We start from the raw sequence: 24389 nt of genomic DNA on the forward strand, positions 1-24389 counted from the left end.
TTGATTTTATGTTTTAAATAAAAATAAAATATTTAAATAAAACTTATATTTTTATAAAATAAAAATAAAGAAACTTTATAAAACTTAAATATTTAACAAACTCTTAAAAATATTATATTTTTGTTTTCTTTTTATATTTTCGAATATTTAAAACGTATTTTTACAAAAGAGTTTTTTTTTTATATTAGCAAACTAAAAATAATTTTTTTTTCCTTTTTATTAGCGTTGCGCTTTCGGCGTTTAAGTTCCCCGACAGTGGCGCCAAAAATTCTTGATGTCAAAGCTAAGGGGTATAAAATACTATTAAATTTTACAAGGAAATACTATTAAATACGATACAATTTTACACAAGATATTTATTTATTTAGAGAATGGATATACTTAAACCTTGCTACAACACTTATAGGCAGTGTACCTAATCGTACAGTAGTGTAGTTTTTAGTAAGTCCGGTTCGTTCCACAGGGAATCTTTTTCACAAAGCTTAACGCTATATTAGTTTAAATTTATAAAAATAAAAATATATATATATATATATATATATATATATATATATATATATATATATATATATATATATATATATATATATATATATATATATATATATATATATATATAAGTAATATTATTATTATAAAGGGGAGTTTTTACCGTTTAATGACCGGTTTGTCGATTTTAAAACTTTAGTCGCAGTTAAAACCAAATGTAAAATATTAAATAAATAAAAGACTTAATTTAAAGCGTAAAGTAAATAACGATAATGAAATTGCGAATAATAAAAGTGCGATAAAATAAACTTGCGATAATTAAAAAGTACGATAATTAAAAGTGCAATTAAATACAATAACAATAAATAAAAATGCGATAATTAGAAGTGCAATTAAATATAAAATAAAGGAAATTAAATATGAAATAAAAGAATTATGCTTATTTAAACTTCCGTAATCATGATGTTTGACGTGTTGATTTTAGTTTTATGCCCATGGGTTAATTGTCCTTTGTCCTGGATTATTTAATATGTCTGTCTGGTTTTTGTCCATAACAGTCCATCAGTCATAAATATAAAGTGCGAGTGTCCTCATCAAATTATCCTTATACCCAAAGTCAAATATTCCAACTAATTGGGGACTTAAACTGTAACAAGGTTTTATTACTTTGTTATCAATTATGCCAAGTGTCCTTGTACATAATTTCACCCCTGTTTTAATAATTCTAGTGGCTATTAATCCATTCCCGTGTCCGGTTAAATGAACGATTATTCGTACATATAAATACCCCGCCCATCGTGTCCGATCGAGTGTAAATGGTTATTTATAGGGATGCCCAATTGTAAATCTTTATATTAACATTAACAAACTATCATTTAGTTAAACAAATATAAAGCCCATTAATAGCCCATAGTCTAATTTCCACAAGTGTCGTTCTTTTGTCCAAACCCCACTTATGGTACAAAGCCCAATTACCCAATTTTAGTAATTAGCCCAATATCATGATTACTTCGTTTTAAATAAGCATAATAATAACTTAGCTACGAGACATTAAATTAAAAAGGTTGAACATAACTTATAATGATAAAAAATAACGTAGCGTTACACGGACAGAATTTCGACTTACACCCTTACAACATTCGCTAACATACCCTTATTATTAGAATTATAATTAAAATTAAAATTAAAATTAAAATATATATATATATTACGTTTACATATAGAGAAAGAGAGATTTTAGGATATTAAAACTCGTCGAACTGCGTTGGCTTTTATAGGAATTTGAGTCCAGATGAACTCCGCGAGTCGCGTAATTTTTTGCCTTCAAACTACGCAACTCGCAGAGTTTGAAATTACAGCTCACCCAGCTTTGGCTCTTTGTTTGCCGACGGATTTTTAATATAAATATAATATATAAATAATTTTAAGAATTATTTAAATATTATATTATATTTATGTGCATAGTTGACTCGTAATTTTTAGTCCGTTGCGTCGAGCGTTGAGAGTTGACTCATGTCCCGGTTCCGGATTTTCGAACGTCCTTGCGAATAATTTAATATCTTGTACTTTGCGTTTTGAATCTTGTACTCTTGTAATTTCGAGACGTTTCTTATCAATAATTGGAACCTCTTTGATTGTATTTTGTACTTTTGAGCTTTTTGGTCTTTTGCGTCTTCAATTCGTCGAATCTGTCTTTTGTCTTCACCTTTTATTATTTTAAACGAATATTACTTGTAAATAGAACAATTGCAACTAAAAGCTTGTCTTTCTTGAGGAATAATGCTATGAAATATATGTTCGTTTTTAGCATTATCAAATATTCCCACACTTGAGCGTTGCTTGTCCTCAAGCAATATAGTCTTGAAATAGTTACAGGTGGTGAACGTACAAAAGGTGGTGAACGTCTTGCTAGGTGCATTCACTGAATATCCTATTAGTTTTTAAAAGGAAAGAAAAATTATATAAGTTATCCAATTAATAGACTTTTCTGATTTTGCCCACGTTTCCAATAGCCAAAAGATGCAGCAGAGGGGCAGGATTCGTTTGGTCTCAATATAATTGAGGACTGTTTGGCTCCAATAACCCGGTCCACATACAAATCCAACTATTACTACGAACCAGAAAATTTTGATGTCTATCAATTTAACCACTTAAAATAAATTTTCGTAATTTTAAGAAATTTAGATAAGAAGTAGAAAAAAAAATAAAAAAAATCTATGTCCTAAAACTAGAATAGCGAGAAATAAGAAAGAAAAAGAGCGCGTCGAAAAAGAAATAGAAAAGGGTTGAAAAATAAAAGGCGTAGGAAAATAAGAAATAAAAAGAAATGACTTATAGAACTTAAAAACACTCGACTAACCCAACCTTATTACTACCACTAACTTAAAATTATAATCGCAAATTGAGATTATTAATTGGAATGATAATTGATACATAGGTAAAAGGTGTCTAAAAATATTAAAGCTTACAAGTAAAACTATATCCCAAATGGCAATAACTTAAAAAAAGCACTAAAATTTAAAAAGGCGTCGTAAAATTCTAAAGCACCTAGATCTTAGTCTAAAGAAAAAGCACTTAAGGGATTTTACAACAAAGTCTAAAAATCTATAAATAAAAATAACTATGGCAAAAATTAAGTTTAAAACTAAAAACTAGCAAAAAACACAAATATTACGCTAAAACAATTAAAAAGGGACAAAATATAAAAATATACTAAAAGTTGTAAAAAGTATAATTTTTATAAAAATATTATTTTTATATTATTTATTTTATAAAACTATTAATTTTAAATTTTAATTAAACTAATTTAACTAAAAATACAAAATAATAAATAAACTAAACTAAATTAATTAAAATAATTAAACCTAATTAAGTTTAAAGTTAATAATAATAATAATTACCCCGTATTAATTGCGATTAGGGTTTCTGGTCACGTGTGTCAGGGCGGCTCCGCGAGTCGCGGTTCCACGTGGTAAAAACCTCCGCGAGTCGCGGGGTTCGAAAGTCCAGATGACAGGCTGTTTCGGTTGACATGTTTCGACGATAATATATATTATTATTATTTTTTTTTCTTTTTTTAATTTAATTAAAATATTTATATAAATTTAATAAAACTTATATTTTAAAACCTAAAATAAAAATAGAAATATTTTATAATTTTATAAATAAAACTCTTAAAACTAGATTTATAAATGTTTTTTTTTTCGGTTTTTGATTTTATGTTTTAAATAAAAACAAAATATTTAAATAAAACATATATTTTTATAAAATAAAAATAAAGAAACTTTATAAAACTTAAATATTTCACAAACTCTTAAAAATATTTATATATTTGTTTTCTTTTTATATTTTCGAATATTTAAAGCGTATTTTTACAAAAGCGTATTTTAATAAAAGTAAACTAAAAATAATTTTTTATATATATATTTATTAGCGTTGCGCTTTCGGCGTTTAAGTTCCCCGGCAGCGGCGCCAAAAATACTTGATGTGGTAGCGTGGGGGTACGTGATAGTACTATATTTTTACAAATTACACAAGTTTTAATTATTTATTTACAAATGGGATATACCTAAACCTTGCTACAACACTATAGGCAGTGTACCTAATCGTAGAGTAGTATAGTTTTTAGTAAGTCCGGTTCGTTCCACAGGGAGCTGGCTTATTTCACACTATATTTTAATTAACTATATTTGTACAAAATATATATAATTATATATAATAATATATAAAAGGGGGTTTACCGTTTAATGACCGGTTTGTCGATTTTATTTTTTAAGCGAAGCGTAAAGTAAATGACGATATTTAACTAACAATATAAAATAAATAATAATAATAATACTCTATAATAAATAAATAAATAAATAAATATAATATATATATATATATATATATATATATATATATATATATATATATATATATATATATATATATATAGTATAGGGTAGTTTTATATTAGATTAGTTCGGGTTATGTAAAGGTTATTTTTACGGGTTTTGAAGTCGAAATTCTGTCCGTATACCACTACGCGATAAATACTCAATGTAAGTTATGTTCTCCTTTTTAAATTAATGTCTCGTACTTAAGTTATTATTATGCTTATTTAATACCGAAGTAATCATGATGTTGGGCTAAAAATATTAAAATTGGGTAATTGGGCTTTGTACCATAATTGGGGTTTGGACAAAAGAACGACACTTGTGGAAATTAGGCTATGGGCTATTAATGGGCTTTATATTAAATTAACGATACCTCGTAAATTTAATATAAAGGTTATGATTTGACGTATCTATATATAACCACATACGCTTAATCGGACACGATGGGCGGGGTATTTATAAGTACGAATTATTGTTCATTTGACCGGACACGGGGATGGATTAATAGTCAATGGACTCATTAAAACAGGGGTGGATTACATTCAAGGGTAATTGGTGTAATTGTTAACAAAGTATTAAAACCTTGGTTTACACACAGTCGATAACCTGGTGTATTCATTAAGCAAAGTATTAAGACCTTGTTACAGTTCGAATCCCCAGTTAGTTGGAATATTTGACTTCGGGTATAAGGTTAAATTTACCGAGCAGTTTATAATTATGACCGATGAACTATTATGGACAAAAACCAGATAGGTTTCAAATACATCCAGGACAAAGGACAATTAACCCAGGACAATAAATTAAAATCAAAACGTCAAACATCATGGTTACGGAAGTTTAAATAAGCATAATATATTTTATTTCATATTTCCTCGTACTTTTATTTATTGTCATTTTAATTATTGTTATTTATTTTATATTGTTAGTTAAATATCGTCATTTACTTTACGCTTCGCTTAAAAAATAAAATCGACAAACCGGTCATTAAACGGTAAACCCCCTTTTATATATTATTATATATAATTATATATATTTTGTACAAATATAGTTAATTAAAATATAGTGTGAAATAAGCCAGCTCCCTGTGGAACGAACCGGACTTACTAAAAACTATACTACTCTACGATTAGGTACACTGCCTATAGTGTTGTAGCAAGGTTTAGGTATATCTCATCTGTAAATAAATAATTAAAACTTGTGTAATTTGTATCGCTTTTCGTATCAAAAATATATAGTATTTCACGTACACCTCGCACCTCATAAAAATATTAATTTGATACGAACATGATATTTAACTTATTCAAACTATCGCCGCTACGTTTAATTAATGAACACTATTTATAAGTTATTTTTATTTTTATATTAGAATTATTGTTCATTAGGATATTAAATCGCTACAAATATAGCCATCAAGTTTCAACTAAAACGTCCCATGTATCGATCGCCCCTTCAGGTAACGATTCCAACCAATCTTTGGCTTCTCCCTTTAAAGTCCAGGGAAATAACATGAGATATATCTGTTCATCCTTCACTTCTCTTATTTTAAATAGAGTGCAGATCCTATTAAATGTACGAAGATGTTCATTTGGATCTTCCTTCGGCGCACCACTAAATTGGCATTGATAAGTCACCATGTGTAGAATTTGTCCTTTGATTTCATAATCTGGCACATTAATGTCTGGATGAGTAATTGCGTGACCTTGGCCAGTGCGTTTAGCTCTCATTCGGTCTTCCATACTTAAAGGTTCCAGAATTTCCATGATTGAATTTGTTGAATCCGAATCACTAGAGGATTCTGATTTAATGGTTCGTTCCTCAACAATCTCTGTTTGAATGATTGGTGGTTCCAGAGGAAAATTTAATGGTTCAGGATCTATGAATTGTCCCTGAATATTATCCGGATTCTCAATTGTGAGGTCGGGTTCAAAAAATGGATTATCGGAAATTTGAATTGGGGTACTTGGTCGACTGGATGACGATTCTAAAGAAAAATCAACGGTGGTAATATTTGCTAAATGTCTTGATCTAGTTACAGGTGGTGAACGTACAAAAGGTGGTGAACGTCTTGCTCGGTGCATTCACTGAATATCCTATTAGTTTTTAAAAGGAAAGAAAAATTATATAAGTTATCCAATTAATAGACTTTTCTGATTTTGCCCACGTTTCGAATAGCCAAAAGATGCAGCAGAGGGGCAGGATTCGTTTGGTCTCAATATAATTGAGGACTGTTTGGCTCCAATAACCCGGTCCACGTACAAATCCAACTATTACTACGAACCAGAAAATTTTAATGTCTATCAATTTAACCACTTAAAATAAATTTTCGTAATTTTAAGAAATTTAGATAAGAAGTGGAAAAAAAAATCTATGTCCTAAAACTAGAATAGCGAGAAATAAGAAAGAAAAAGAGCGCGTCGAAAAAGAAAAAGAAAAGGGTTGAAAAATAAAAGGCGTCGGAAAATAAGAAATAAAAAGAAATGACTTATAGAACTTAAAAACACTCAACTAACCCAACCTTATTACTATCACTAACTTAAAATTATAATCGCAAATTGAGATTACTAATTGGAATGATAATTGATACATAGGTAAAAGGTGTCTAAAAATATTAAAGCTTACAAGTAAAACTATATCCCAAATGGCAATAACTTAAAAAAAAAGCACTAAAATTTAAAAAGGCGTCGCAAAATTCTAAAGCACTTAAATCTTAGTCTAAAGAAAAGGCACTTAAGGGATTTTACGACAAAGCCTAAAAATCTAAAAAAAAAAAAAATTAACTATGGCAAAAACTATATTTAAAACTAAAAATGAACGGAAAATACAAAAGTTACGCTAAAAACAAATAAAAAGGGTCAAAATATAAAAATATACTAAAAGTTGTAAAAAGTACAATTTTTATAAAAATATTATTTTTATATTATTTATTTTATAAAACTATTAATTTTAAATTTTAATTAAACTAATTTAACTAAAAATACAAAATAATAAATAAACTAAACTAAATTAATTAAAATAATTAAACCTAATTAGGTTTAAAGTTAATAATAATAATAATTACCTCGTATTAATTGCGATTAGGGTTTCTGGTCACGTGTGTCAGGGCGGCTCCGCGAGTCGCGGTTCCACGTGGCAAAAACCTCCGCGAGTCGCGGGGTTCGAAAGTCCAGATGACAGGCTGTTTCGGTTGACACGTTTCGACGATATTATATATTATTATTATTTTTTTTTCTGTTTTTAATTTAATTAAAATATTTATATAAATTTAATAAAACTTATATTTTAAAACCTAAAATAAAAATAGAAATATTTTATAATTTTATAAATAAAACTCTTAAAACTAGATTTATAAATGTTTTTTTTTTTTGGTTTTTGATTTTATGTTTTAAATAAAAACAAAATATTTAAATAAAACTTATATTTTTATAAAATAAAAATAAAGAAACTTTATAAAACTTAAATATTTCACAAACTCTTAAAAATATTTATATATTTGTTTTCTTTTTATATTTTCGAATATTTAAAATGTATTTTTACAAAAGCGTATTTTTTTTATATTAGCAAACAAAAAATAAATTTTTTTTCTTCTTTTTATTAGCGTTGCGCTTTCGGCGTTTAAGTTCCCCGGCAGCGGCGCCAAAAATACTTGATGTCAAAGCTAAGGGGTATAAAATACTATTAAATTTTACAAGGAAATACTATTAAATACGATACAATTTTACACAAGATATTTATTTATTTAGAGAATGGATATACTTAAACCTTACTACAACACTTATAGGCAGTGTACCTAATCATACAGTAGTGTAGTTTTTAGTAAGTCCGGTTCGTTCCACAGGGAAAATCTTTTAATCAAAGCTTAACGCTATATTAGTTTAATTTATAAAAATACAAATATATATAAGTCATATTATTATTATAAAGGGGGGTTTTTACCGTTTAATGACCGGTTTGTCGATTTTAAAACTTTAGTCGCAGTTAAAACCAAATGTAAAATATTAAATAAATAAAAGACTTAATTTAAAGCGTAAAGTAAATAACGATAATGAAATTGCGAATAATAAAAGTGCGATAAAATAAACTTGCGATAATTAAAAAGCACGATAATTAAAAGTGCAATTAAATACAATAACAATAAATAAAAATGCGATAATTAGAAGTGTAATTAAATATAAAATAAAGGAAATTAAATATGAAATAAAAGAATTATGCTTATTTAAACTTCCGTAATCATGATGTTTGACGTGTTGATTTTAGTTATATGCCCATGGGTTAATTGTCCTTTGTCCTGAATTATTTAATATGTCCGTCTGGTTTTTGCCCATAACAGTCCATCAGTCATAAATATAAAGTGCGAGTGTCCTCGTCAAATTATCCTTATACCCGAAGTCAAATATTCCAACTAATTGGAGACTTAAACTGTAACAAGGTTTTATTACTTTGTTTAATAATTACACCAGGATGTCGACTGAGTGTAACCCAAGGTTTTAATACTTTGTTATCAATTATGCCAAGTGTCCTTGTACATAATTCCACCCCTGTTTTAATAATTCTAGTGGCTATTAATCCATTCCCGTGTCCGGTTAAATAAACGATTATTCGTACATATAAATACCCCGACCATCGTGTCCGATTGAGTGTAAATGGTTATTTATAGGGACTCCCAATTGTAAATCTTTATATTAACATTAACAAACTATCATTTAGTTAAACAAATATAAATCCCATTAATAGCCCATAGTCTAATTTCCACAAGTGTCGTTCTTTTGTCCAAACCCCAATTATGGTACAAAGCCCAATTACCTAATTTTAATATTTTTAGCCCAACATCATGATTACTTTGGATTAAATAAGCATAATAATAACTTAGCTACGAGACATTAATGTAAAAAGGTTGAACATAAATTACAATGATTAAAAATAGCGTAGCGTTACACGGACATAATTTCGACTTATACCCTTACAACATTCGCTAACATACCCTTATTATTAGAATTAAAATTAAAATTAAAATTAAAATATAAATATATATATATACATATATATATATATATATATATGTATATATATATATATATATATATATTACGTATATATTGAGAGAGAGAGATAGATATTTGGATATTAAAACTCGTCGAACTGCGTTGGCTTTTATAGGAATTTGAGTCCAGGTGAACTCCGCGAGTCGCGTAATTTTTTGCCTTCAAACTCCGCAACTCGCGGAGTTTGAAATTACAGCTCACCCAGCTTTGGCTCTTTGTTTGCCGACGGATTTTTAATATAAATAGAATATATAAATAATTTTAAGAATTATTTAAATATTATATTATATTTATGTGCATAGTTGACTCGTAATTTTTAGTCCGTTGCGTTGAGCGTTAAGAGTTGACTCATGTCCCGGTTCCGGATTTTCGAACGTCCTTGCGAATAATTTAATATCTTATACTTTGCGTTTTGAATCTTGTACTCTTGTAATTTCGAGACGTTTCTTATCAATAATTGGAACCTCTTTGATTGTATTTTGTACTTTTGAGCTTTTTGGTCATTTGCGTCTTCAATTCGTCGAATCTGTCTTTTGTCTTCACCTTTTATTATTTTAAACGAATATTACTTGTAAATAGAACAATTGCAACTAAAAGCTTGTCTTTCTTGAGGAATAATGCTATGAAATATATGTTCATTTTTAGCATTATCAAATATTCCCACACTTGAGCGTTGCTTGTTCTCAAGCAATATAGTCTTGAAATACTAGAATCACTTCTTTATTCTTCACACTTTGTACATCAGTGATTTCTATACGGCGGTATAAACAATGGTAGTAGCGATATGGTTTATAGTCCCACATGACTATAAAATTTAGATCCATTAAGGAAATTGGATCTTTATGAAAACATTTGATCTTTTGAAAATTAAATCTAGTTTTTTTACCCTAGATAAGTTTTTCGGAATAACCCTTCACCGGTGTTTGCAAATTCTTTTTGTGGGTTTTGTGGGTTTCAGATTTGAAAATTTTAGCTCAAAACTTGCGGTTTTGTGTCACCCACTTGCTAACCTTGTGTTAGGAAAGCAACACGTCCAGTATACTTGCTCCGTATATTACCTTTCAGTAAACTACCGTCCGGTTGTAAAGGAAAGCGTTGAACAAGCAACTGTTAAGGCAATGTCCCCTGACATGCTTTTAATTATGGTCTATAACATGTCGGACGCAATTACTATCCTTGGTAGGAGCAATAGTAAAGCTCACCCTTATAATTTTTCGGTCTGGCACAAGTTCCTGTCTTTGACCATGCTATGCAACCACCGTTCTTACGGTTGACACCCGATTTGGTTCAGGTGACCTAATGAATTCCAGGTGAATTCCTAGGATTTTACGTTCAAAGGTAATGAACGCATTGAAAATGGATTTCAGAAAACAAATCGGTTTATAATTTGATCAAAATATTTTCTCGTTCAAGCTCGAGTTTAGATATCATTGAATTCCATGAGCTTGAATTCTCAATCTTTAAGGTCAATCTCAAGGATTGAGTAATATCAGTCTTAAAAGCTGATTTTTGATCTTTAAGGAGATTATCCTTTCTGGGGATCTGATTCATTAGTCTTATCCAGCTAATTTGCACGATGCCCCCCCCCCCCCCATTTTACCAGATAAATCCTTCTCATGGTTAGGATAAATCTGACCACTTGGCGACCCTGTTTTATGCTGAGGTCCGTGGATTTCCTGCTGATTTTAGTGATGACTTTTCTAGGTTTTTCGTCAACCTACAGCTGGTCAGGACGACAACTTCCTGACCTAAATCAAGAAGCGCGTTTCTTTTTCGGAAGACTTTACTTCCTTTTAATGATGGAATTGATTCATCGTGTAGATCCATCTCTTCTTTTCTTTCATCGGGTAAAACAGTTTAGTTTAGTCCAAAGCAAAAGTATTTTCAGTTATTTGTTACAGAAATATGTGACATATGTTTAAAATATCTTGGTAAATTTTCCCACACTTGACTTTTATTTTCCTTTTTATTATCCTCTATTCCATTTTAAATGAATTCTAACATTTTGGTTTGTTTCTCAATTTATGTCCTTTCTAAGGTAACAATAATTTCGGTGTTAACACCTAGTTTTATCGTTCATAAATATGTATAAACATGATTTTGAGTTCATTTAATTGAAAATTTTGAAAAATTTTACTAGAATTGGGTAGTCAGTATCTAAGACTAGGGCTGTTCTTTATTATCAGAGAGTACTAGATTCTAATACAACTACTGCTTTACTAGTATTTTTAATGGTAACCAAGTGTTTAAGATAAAAATTTTAAAAATCCGAAAGAATTTAACCCCTTCCCACACTTAAGATCTTGCAATGCCCTCATTTGCAAGAAATCAGTAACAATTTAAATTATTAAGGGTGATTAGTGTGAAAATGATTAAATTTTACCAAAGTTTCCAAACATATTGGCGTTTGTTTGCTGAATGATAAATGGTGCATATCATTTGTTCATTCCGTCTTATTGTTATATCACATTTATTTTGCATCTTGTCGTCAAAATTAGTTGCTTTTGCTGAACTTAATGTCAGTCTTTGAAAATGCGTTGTTTTACCCTGTTGTGTACATAAGATAAACTGCAAACATATATACATATTTTTGAAGTTTGGTATATTACCCCACATTCAAACATTATTAAAATCTAAATATAAAAATTTGTAAATTATAAAAACTAATACAATTCCAACATAAGTATTAAATGTATCAACATTATAAATTATAAAATAAATAAAACTAAGTAGACTAGGGATGATACTGATACCAGTAGGGGTTCCATGCATAACCGTATGTGTTATAGAATGCTTCGGCTGTGTTATACGTAGGATACGGTGGTTGGATCTCTATAGACCAGGGAGGAAATACGGGCGATGGAGTAGGAATATAGTTTCTACCTACATGTTGGCAATGAGCTATGACTTGGTTTTGATGAACTTGCCAATCTTCAAATGCTCGATGTCTAGCATTTTCGTACTCTTGTGAAGCTATAAACCTTTGCATTTCTGTCATTTCATTTCCCCCTCCCACATTACCTGGCTGTTGGTTTCTCTCAACCTGTGGATGTCTACCATTATATCATACTGCGGCGTTATTTCGCCTCTTCAAAACTTTAGCACCATGGTATACATTTAAACCAATTGTATCGTGGGGTTCTGGTTCTTCGATTAGTAATCCCCCCCGACTTATATCCACACCGAGATATTCAGCAATCAAAGTAATAAATATACCACCTCCTATTATACTATGTAGTCTCATCCCTCTAACCATAGCTGATAAATAATAACCCACACAATACGGTATACTTACAGCGCTTTGTGGGTCTCGAATACACATATGGTAAAACAAATCCTGTTCATTTACCTTTTCCTTATTCTTACCTCTTTGTGTAATCGAATTAGCTAAAAACCTATGAATTACTCTTAACTCTGCTCTATCTATATCCAAATAAGAGTAATTTCCCCCTTTAAATCAGTGATGGCTAGTCATTTGACTCCATACACCATGTGTATCAAAATTTTCATCAATCTTTCTACCATTTAATATCAACCCTCTACAATCGGCAGACGCTAACTCCTCAGGCGTATATATACGTAAAGCCTGAGCTATGTCTAGTAAAGACATGTGGCGCATTGAACCTCCTAACAAAAATCTAATAAAAGATCGATCGGTTAACCTAACTACCCGATCATTTATTTCTATACTACACAATAATTCTTCACACCATACTTTATATACAGGTCTACGCATGTTGAATAAACGTACCCAATCGTTAAAAGTAGAATTACCATACCTCTGTGTAAGTAATTCTCTAATTGGCCCGGCTAATTCTACAGCTTCTAACGGTGCCCATTCTATTACCCTAGGTACTTCAATAGCTTTAGAATGAAGAGTATGCAAACCCCTTTGGTATTTTGGATAATCTATCCAACGTCTGTCAAATCTCAAGTTCGGGTGCAACTCTTCCAAGTGCATATCTGAAAATGTCATAACTGGATGAGGTATATCTTGTTTATAATAGCTATCAACATCCTGTTGTTCCGCATTCTCAGGAGGATCATTGCGAGCTTGGGATGAAGATTCACCCCTTTCAGTCTGCAAAACACATCAAACACAATTTTTGTGCATCCAAATATGCATTAGTGTTAGCAAAATCATCAATCAAAATAATTACAATGACATGTTCAATTTATATCAAACTTAAGCTCATTTTCATATTTTTATCAAATCTACACTTTTTCAAATAAGCATATACGAAAATGTTCACCAAGTTAATAAGCATTCAACTCAAATAACATGTCAAAATAATCATTACTAGCAATTAAACAAGTTTCAAATGGCATTATCTCTCAAAAATCAAGTTCATGAATTTTAGACTTAAAAAAGTCCACTTTAATTCTCAAAATCATGTTTAGGCTTAAAGTTTGGATCATTTAACTACCTAAATATGTTACACTACTTAATTTAGCAACAATTCATGACAAAAATTGGCCATAACCTGTTTATATCAAAAAGCCCCAAATTGCTCAAGAACACAAACCCTAGATTACTCAATGAAGTTTAAGGCTTCTAATCATGTTAAATAGCATCAATCTAGGTTATACAAGCATAATACATAAGCAATTTAAGCATAATTACACTAAAAAGTATCAAAATCGAATTGGGGAAAAAATTGCTCAAGAACATCAATTTTCGGATTAAATGGTGTTTAGGTGTAGAAATTTACCGTTTTTCTTGAGTAATTCCTTGATAGCATCCTTCTCAACATGATTTTAGTAAAAGATTTGATGAAAAACGGTGAAAATTTTTGATTTTTGGAGGTTTTAGTGTGTGTTTTTCGGGTGTTTTGTTCTGTGGTGTGTGGACTGATCAGTTCCAGCGATTTTATTTTTTTCTGTATTTTGGTCTCTCCGCGAGTCGCGGTGTTTGGCAGTTTCAAATACCCAATTCGAGGTGTACCTATAAAAGCCAAATTTAACTATATTCCAAATTAATGAACACTATTTATAACCAGTATAAATACTAAGTTATTTTTAATGTCAAAGCTAAGGGGTATAAAATACTATTAAATTTTACAAGGAAATACTATTAAATACGATACAATTTTACACAAGATATTTATTTATTTAGAGAATGGATATACTTAAACATTGCTACAACACTTATAGGCAGTGTACCTAATCGTACAGTAGCGTAGTTTTTAGTAAGTCCGGTTCGTTCCACAGGGAATCTTTTTCACAAAGCTTAACGCTATATTAGTTTAAATTTATAAAAATACAAATATATATATATATAAGTAATATTATTATTATAAATGGGGGTTTTTACTGTTTAATGACCGGTTTATCGATTTTAAAACTTTAGTCGCAGTTAAAACCAAATGTAAAATATTAAATAAATAAAAGACTTAATTTAAAGCGTAAAGTAAATAACGATAATGAAATTGCGAATAATAAAAGTGCGATAAAATAAACTTGCGATAATTAAAAAGTACGATAATTAAAAGTGCAATTAAATACAATAACAATAAATAAAAATGCGATAATTAGAAGTGCAATTAAATATAAAATAAAGGAAATTAAATATGAAATAAAAGAATTATACTTATTTAAACTTCCGTAATCATGATGTTTGACGTGTTGATTTTAGTTTTATGCCCATGGGTTAATTGTCCTTTGTCCTGGATTATTTAATATGTCCGTCTGGTTTTTGTCCATAACAGTCCATCAGTCATAAATATAAAGTGCGAGTGTCCTCGTCAAATTATCCTTATACCCGAAGTCAAATATTCCAACTAATTGGGGACTTAAACTATAACAAGGTTTTATTACTTTGTTATCAATTATGCCAAGTGTCCTTGTACATAATTTCACCCCTGTTTTAATAATTCTAGTGGCTATTAATCCATTCCCGTGTCCGGTTAAATGAACGATTATTCGTACATATAAATACCCCGCCCATCGTGTCCAATCGAGTGTAAATGGTTATTTATAGGGACGCCCAATTGTAAATCTTTATATTAACATTAACAAACTATCATTTAGTTAAACAAATATAAAGCCCATTAATAGCCCATAGTCTAATTTCCACAAGTGTCGTTCTTTTGTCTAAACCTCAATTATGGTATAAAGCCCAATTACCCAATTTTAGTAATTAGCCCAACATCATGATTACTTCGTTTTAAATAAGCATAATAATAACTTAGCTACGAGACATTAAATTAAAAAGGTTGAACATAACTTACAATGATTAAAAATAGCGTAGCGTTACACGGACAAAATTTCGACTTACACCCTTACAACATTCGCTAACATACCCTTATTATTAGAATTATAATTAAAATAAAAATAAAAATAAAAAAAAAAATATATATATATATATATATATATATTACGTTTACATATAGAGAAAGAGAGATTTTAGGATATTAAAACTCGTCGAACTGCGTTGGCTTTTATAGGAATTTGAGTCCAGGTGAACTCTGCGAGTCGCGTAATTTTTTGCCTTCAAACTCCGTAACTCGCGGAGTTTGAAATTACAGCTCACCCAGCTTTGGCTCTTTGTTTGCTGACGGATTTTTAATATAAATATAATATATAAATAATTTTAAGAATTATTTAAATATTATATTATATTTATGTGCATATTTGACTCGTAATTTTTAGTCCGTTGCGTCGAGCGTTGAGAGTTGACTCATGTCCCGGTTCAGGATTTTCGAACTTCCTTGCGAATAATTTAATATCTTGTACTTTGCGTTTTGAATCTTGTACTCTTGTAATTTTGAGACGTTTCTTATCAATAATTGGAACCTCTTTGATTGTATTTTGTACTTTTGAGCTTTTTGGTCGTTTGCGTCTTCAATTCGCCGAATCTGTCTTTTGTCTTCACCTTTTATTATTTTAAACGAATATTACTTGTAAATAGAACAATTGCAACTAAAAGCTTGTCTTTCTTGAGGAATAATGCTATGAAATATATGTTCATTTTTAGCATTATCAAATATTCCCACACTTGAGCGTTGCTGTCCTCAAGCAATATAGTCTTGAAATACTAGAATCACTTCTTTATTCTTCACACTTTGTACATCAGTGATTTCTATGCGGCGGTATAAACAATGGTAGTAGCGATATGGTTTACAGTCCCACATGACTATAAAATTTAGATCCATTAAGGAAATTGGATCTTTATGAAAACATTTGATCTTTTGAAAATTAAATGTAGTTTTTTTACCCTAGATAAGTTTTCCGGAATAACCCTTCACCGGTGTTTGCAAAATATTTTTGTGGGTTTGGTGGGTTTCAGATTTGAAAATTTTAGCTCAAAACTTGCGGTTTTGTGTCACCCACTTGCTAACCTTGTATTAGGAAAGCAACACGTCCAGTATACTTGCTCCGTATATTACCTTTCGATAAACTACCGTCCGGTTGTAAAGGAAAGCGTTGAACAAGCAACTGTTAAGGCAATGTCCCTTGACATGCTTTTAATTATGGTCTATAACGTGTCAGACGCAATTACTATCCTTGGTAGGAGCAATAGTAAAGCTCACCCTTATAATTTTTCGGTCTGGCACAAGGTCCTGTCTTTAACCATGCTATGCAACCACCATTCTTACAGTTGACACCCGATTTGGTTCAGGTGACCTAATGAATTCCAGGTGAATTCCTAGGATTTTACGTTCAAAGGTAATGAACGCATTGAAAATGGGTTTTCAGAAAACAAATCGATTTATAATTTGATCAAAATATTTTCTCGTTCAAGCTCGAGTTTAGATATCATTGAATTCCATGAGTTTGAATTCTCAATCTTTAAGGTCAATCTCAAGGATTGAGTAATATCAGTCTTAAAAGCTAATTTTTGATCTTTAAGGAGATTATCCTTTCTGGGGATCTGATTCATTAGTCTTATCCAGCTAATTTGCACGGTGCCCCCCCATTTTACGAGATAAATCCTTCTCATGGTTAGGATAAATCTGACCACTTGGCGACCCTATTTTATGCTGAGGTCCGTGGATTTCCTGCTGATTTTAGTGATGACTTTTCTAGGTTTTTCGTCAACCTACAGCTGGTCTGGACGACAACTTCCTGACCTAAATCAAGAAGCGCGTTTCTTTTTCGGAAGACTTTACTTCCTTTTAATGATGGAATTGATTCATCGTGTAGATCCATCTCTTCTTTTCTTTCATCGAGTAAAACAGTTTAGTTTAGTCCAAAGCAAAAGTATTTTTAGTTATTTGTTACAGAAATATGTGACATATGTTTAAAATATCTTGGTAAATTTTCCCACACTTGGCTTTTATTTTCCTTTTTATTGTCCTCTATTCCATTTTAAATAAATTCTAACATTTTGGTTTGTTTCTCAATTTATGTCCTTTCCAAGGTAATAATAATTTCGGTATTAACACCTAGTTTTATCGTTCATAAATATGTATAAACATGATTTTGAGTTCATTTAATTGAAAATTTTGAAAAATTTTACTAGAATTGGGTAGTCAGTATATAAGACTAGGGCTGTTCTTTATTATCAGAGAGCACTAGATTCTAATACAACTACTGCTTTACTAGTATTTTTAATGGTAACCAAGTATTTAAGATAAAAATTTTAAAAATCCGAAAGAATTTAACCCCTTCCCACACTTAAGATCTTGCAATGCCCTCATTTGCAAGAAATCAGTAACAATTTAAATTATTGAGGGTGATTAGTGTGAAAATGATTAAATTTTACCAAAGTTTCCAAACATATTGGCATTTGTTTGCTGAATGATAAATGGTGCATATCATTTGTTCATTCCGTCTTGTTGTTATATCACATTTATTTTGTATCTTGTCGTCAAAATTAGTTGCTTTTGCTGAACTTAATGCCAGTCTTTGAAAATGCGTTGTTTTACCCTGTTGTGTACATAAGATAAACTGCAAACATATATACATATTTTTGAAGTTTGGTATATTACCCCACATTCAAACATTATTAAAATCTAAAAATAAAAATTTGTAAATTATAAAAACTAATACAATTCCAACACAAGTATTAAATGTATCAACATTACAAATTATAAAATAAATAAAACTAAGTAGACTAGGGATGATACTGATACCAGTAGGGGTTCCATGCATAACCGTATGTGTTATAGAATGCTTCGGCTGGGTTATACGTAGGATACGGTGGTTGGATCTCTATAGACCAGGGAGGAAATACGGGCGATGGAGTAGGAATATAGTTTCTACCTACATGTTGGCAATGAGCTATGATTTGGTTTTGATGAACTTGCCAATCTTCAAATGCTCGATGTCTAGCATTTTCGTACTCTTGTGAAGCTATAAACCTTTGCATTTCGGTTATTTCATTTCCCCCTCCCACATTATCTGGCTGTTGGTTTCTCTCAACCTGTGGATGTCTACCATTATATCGTACTGCGGCGTTATTTCGCCTCTTCAAAACTTTAGCACCATGGTATACATTTAAACCAATTGTATCGTGGGGTTCTGGTTCTTCGATTAGTAATCTCCCCAGACTTATATCCACACCGAGATATTCAGCAATCAAAGTAATAAATATACCACCTCCTATTATGCTATGCGGTCTTATCCCCTAACCATAGCTGATAAATAATAACCCACACAATACGGTATACTTACAGCGCTTTGTGGGTCTCGAATACACATATGGTAAAACAAATCCTGTTCATTTACCTTTTCCTTATTCTTACCTCGTTGTGTAATCGAATTGGCTAAAAACCTATGAATTACTCTTAACTCTGCTCTATCTATATCTAAATAAGAGTAATTTCCCCCTTTAAATCGGTGATGGCTAGTCATTTGACTCCATACACCATGCGTATCAAAATTTTCATCAATTTTCCTACCATTTAATATCAACCCTCTACAATCGGCAGATGCTAACTCCTCAGGCGTATATATACGTAAGGCCTGAGCCATGTCTAGTAGAGACATGTGGCGCATCGAACCTCCTAACAAAAATCTAATAAAAGATCGATCGGTTAAACTAGCTACCCGATCATTTATTTCTATACTACACAATAATTCTTCACACCATACTTTATATACAGGTCTACGTATGCTGAATAATCGTACCCAATCGTTAAAAGTAGAATTACCATACCTCTGTGTAAGTAATTCTCTAATTGGCCCGGCTAATTCTACCGCTTCTAACGGTGCCCATTCTATTACCCTAGGTACTTCAACAGCTTTAGAATGAAGAGTATGCAAGCCCCTTTGGTATTTTGGATAATCTATCCAACGTCTGTCAAATCTCAAGTTCGGGTGCAACTCTTCCAAGTGCATATCTGAAAATGTCATAACTGGATGAGGTATATCTTGTTTATAATAGCTATCAACATCCTGTTGTTCCGCATTCTCAGGAGGAGCATTGCGAGTTTGGGATGAAGATTCACCCCTTTCAGTCTGCAAAACACATCAAACACAATTTTTGTGCATCCAAATATGCATTAGTGTTAGCAAAATCATCAATCAAAATAATTACAATGACATGTTCAATTTATATCAAACTTAAGCTCATTTTCATATTTTTATCAAATCTACACTTTTTCAAATAAGCATATACGAAAATGTTCGCCAAGTTCATAAGCAAAGTCAAAGTAATATCTACACTTATAAAGTTAATATAAGGGGTATAATATGGGTATAACTTATATATCCATAATATTAACTCATAAAGTTAATTGGGTACGTTTTGAAACTAATACTATTAACTTATTAATGTACCCAAGGTTCGCGCGAAGACAAAAGGCGAAAACGAAGATTTGAAGACACAAACGTCCAAAAAGCTCAAATGTTCAAGATACAATTCAAAAGGTTCAATATCATGATGAAAAACGTCTAAAAATGACAAGAGTACAAGTTACAAAACGCAAAGTACACGATATAAAATAGTACGTAAGGACGTTCGAAAATCCGGAACCGGGACATGAGTCTACTCTCAACGCGCGACGCAACGGTGCAAAAATTACAAGTCAACTATGCACATAAATAAAATATAATATTTAAATAATTCTTAAAATTATTTATATATTATATTATTATTTAATTACGTCGACAAGCTAAGATCCAAAAAATTGTGAGCTGAAAAATCAAACTCCACGACTCGCGGAGTTTGAAGGCCAAAAATTCCACGACTCGCGGAGCAGCCAGATTCCAAAATGCCTATAAAAGGCCACGAGCTTCTGCAGTTTTAAAAATATAAATAAATAATAATAATAATACTCTGTAATAAATAAATAAATAAATATATATATATATATATATATATATATATATATATATATATATATATATATATATATATATATATATATATATATAGTATAGGGTAGTTTTATATTAGATTAGTTCGGGTTATGTAAAGGTTATTTTACGGGTTTTTGAAGTCGAAATTCTGTCCGTATACCACTACGCGATAAATACTCAATGTAAGTTATGTTCTCCTTTTCAAATTAATGTCTCGTAACTAAGTTATTATTATGCTTATTTGAGACGAAGTAATTATGATGTTGGGCTAAATATTAAAGATGGGGTTATTGGGCTTTGTACCATAATTGGGGTTTGGACAAAAGAACGACACTTGTGGAAATTAGGCTATGGGCTATTAATGGTCTTTATATTAAATTAATGATACCTCATTAATTTAATATAAAGGTTATGATTTGACGTATCTATATATAATCACATACGCTTAATCGGACACGATGGGCGGGATATTTATAAGTACGAATTATTGTTCATTTGACCGGACACGGGGATGGATTAATAGTCAATGGACTCATTAAAACAGGGGTGGATTACATTCAAGGGTAATTGGTGTAATTGTTAACAAAGTATTAAAACCTTGGTTTACACACAGTCGATAACCTGGTGTATTCATTAAGCAAAGTATTAAGACCTTGTTACAGTTCGAATCCCCAGTTAGTTGGAATATTTGACTTCGAGTATAAGGTTAAATTTGCCGAGCAGTTTATAATTATGACCGATGAACTATTATGGACAAAAACCAGATAGGTTTCAAATACATCCAGGACAAAGGACAATTAACCCAGGACAATAAATTAAAATCAAAATGTCAAACATCATGGTTACGGAAGTTTAAATAAGCATAATATATTTTATTTCATATTTCCTCGTACTTTTATTTATTGTCATTTTAATTATTGTTATTTATTTTATATTGTTAGTTAAATATCGTCATTTACTTTACGCTTCGCTTAAAAAATAAAATCGACAAACCGGTCATTAAACGGTAAACCCCCTTTTATATATTTTTATATATAATTATATATATTTTGTACAAATATAGTTAATTAAAATATAGTGTGAAATAAGCCAGCTCCCTGTGAAACGAACCGGACTTACTAAAAACTATACTACTCTACGATTAGGTACACTGCCTATAGTGTTGTAGCAAGGTTTAGGTATATCCCATCTGTAAATAAATAATTAAAACTTGTGTAATTTGTATCGCTTTTCGTATCAAAAATATATAGTATTTCACGTACACCTCGCACGACATCAAGTTTTTGGCGCCGCTGCCGGGGAATCGGCAAAACGCTATATTTTTAATTTATTTTTGTATAAATATATTTATATATATTTTTAGAAAAACAATATAAAATTTAAAAAAAAACACGTTTTTCAAACTCCACGACTCGCGGAGTTTGCAGGCTTAAAACTCCACGACTTGCGGAGCCACCCTGACAGACGCACCCAGAACCCTAATTTGGCATTTATTACGTGTATAATTTAATTATTATTATTAAAACTTAATTAGGTTTATATTTAATATTAATATTTAGTTTTAGTTTTTAAATTAATTTGTATTTTAAATATTAATTAGTACTATTAAATATATATATATATAAATTAATACTTTTATAAAATAAATAATATAAAAATAATATTTTTATAAAAATAAATAATTTTTATAACTTTAAGTTTATTTTTATATTTTGTATCTTTTCATTTGTTTTAGCGTAATATTTGTATATTTTTCGTTCGTAGCTAGTTTTAAGACATAGTTTTTGCCGTAGCTTATTTTTATTTTCTAGATTTTTAGGCTTTGCCGTAAAATCCCTTAAGTGCTTTTTCTTTAGATTAAGATTTAGGCGCTTTGGAATTTTGCAACGCCTTTTTTCGCTTTAGTTTTAAATAGATTTTAGTGCCTTTAAGTAATTGCCGTTTTCTGAATAAAATTGCATTTACCTTTAGACCTTTAGGCGCAACTTTTTAGATATAATTTTTAGACTTTTAAGTTTCGACGTTTTTCTTTCTTATTTTTATTTTTCGACGTTTTTCGACGCGCTCTTTTTCTTTCTTATTTCTCGACATTCTAGTTTTAGGACATAGATTTTTATTCTATTTCTTATCTAAAATTTCTTTAAATTACGAAAATTTATTTTAAGTGGTTAAATTGATAGACATCCAAATTTTCTGCTTCGTAGTAATAGTTGAATTTGTTAGTGGCTGAGTTGTGAGCTTCCGATTTAAAGGGATCTGGCTCCCTGCTACATCTTTTGGCTATTCGAAACGTGGGCAAAAGCAGAAAAGTCTATTAATTGGACAACTTATATAAGTTTTTCTATTTTTATAACTAATAGGATAATTAGTAAATGCACCACATTGTAGCTAAAATTTGGCCATCGCAATAAAATGGAAAATTTTGAAAACAAGGCTATGGAAACTCTTTTTGATATCCAAAATCAATTAAATCAATACTCTCAAACGGGTGTTGATGACAATTCGTTCGGTCAATCTTGGATCACGAATGACGAAACAATAACTGGTTGTGAAATCTGTGGAGATTATCACTCAACATGGGAATGTTATTATTACGTTTCTATGGAAAATTACGCACCCACGGAACCTGAATGGAATGATTATGAAGAATACAATTCAAATTGGGATTATTCCCAAGAATATTTCCAAACTCAACAACCAGTAGACGAGGAAAATTACGTGTCTGAAAATTTATTAGACAATATGAAAATCAAACTCGAAGAACTCAATGCTCAAAATGAACAAATGAGAGAGTTTGTATACCGGTAAGCTGAAACTCTATCAGACTACACACCTGTTGATCTGAGGAGTCGTGTGCAAGAAAATCTCATATCATCGAATTTTGATGAATTCGAGAGCTCCGAAATAACCAATTATCCCGATGATACTTTTTATTCAGCTTAAAAATTTCACAACATATCGACACATTAGCCTCAATCGACGAAATCATCGATCCATCTATGGATGAAGAAGAAGTAAGGATGACAAATTGGTACTCTTGGAAAAACGATAACATTAAAATTTTACCCCTGAGACCAAAATGGTGGGACCGATAAGTACCGTTAATGAAGAAGAATTTGCTTCAATCCAGCCACAACCTTGCAACCCAATATTCTCAATAGACGAGTCATCTACCAAAGATGAACTACAAGCTGTAATAGATATTGACACCTCGAATTTCACCCAATTGGGTAATAGAGGTGAAAACTTTGATTCCGAGAATGAACGAAAGGAAATATTAGGAATTTTCCACCCTATAGAAATAAGTATGTCGGTGTATATCGATCCATTTGACCAAGAACCAGAAAATAGACATATCCATTTACTAAAAGCTACACTTAAAAAAGAATTAAGTAGTGACGATCGAGTGAGTCTAAACTTTAAACCCATTGATATATTATACACCACCCGAGATGTAAATAACTGGCTCACTATTTTAATTCGTGGAACTTATTCTACAGACTTCACATGCTAAGTGTGGAGAAGTCTAACCTCACTTAACGTTAAATTCGGGGTTCGGGTTAGTGCATAACTCGTTAATAAACATGCAAATAAATTAGGGTAAAAGACGCATTTTTAAAGATTAGCAAACAGTTCAGAAAAGCAACCGTTTTTGAAAAAAAATATGTGTGATAAAACAAGAAGGAATGAACGATGAGGCGCGCCATCTATCATTCGACGAGCTTTGTAATTACAA

Source organism: Rutidosis leptorrhynchoides, chromosome 8 (genome assembly GCF_046630445.1).
Source record: "Rutidosis leptorrhynchoides isolate AG116_Rl617_1_P2 chromosome 8, CSIRO_AGI_Rlap_v1, whole genome shotgun sequence".
Classification (NCBI taxonomy): Eukaryota; Viridiplantae; Streptophyta; class Magnoliopsida; order Asterales; family Asteraceae; genus Rutidosis; species Rutidosis leptorrhynchoides.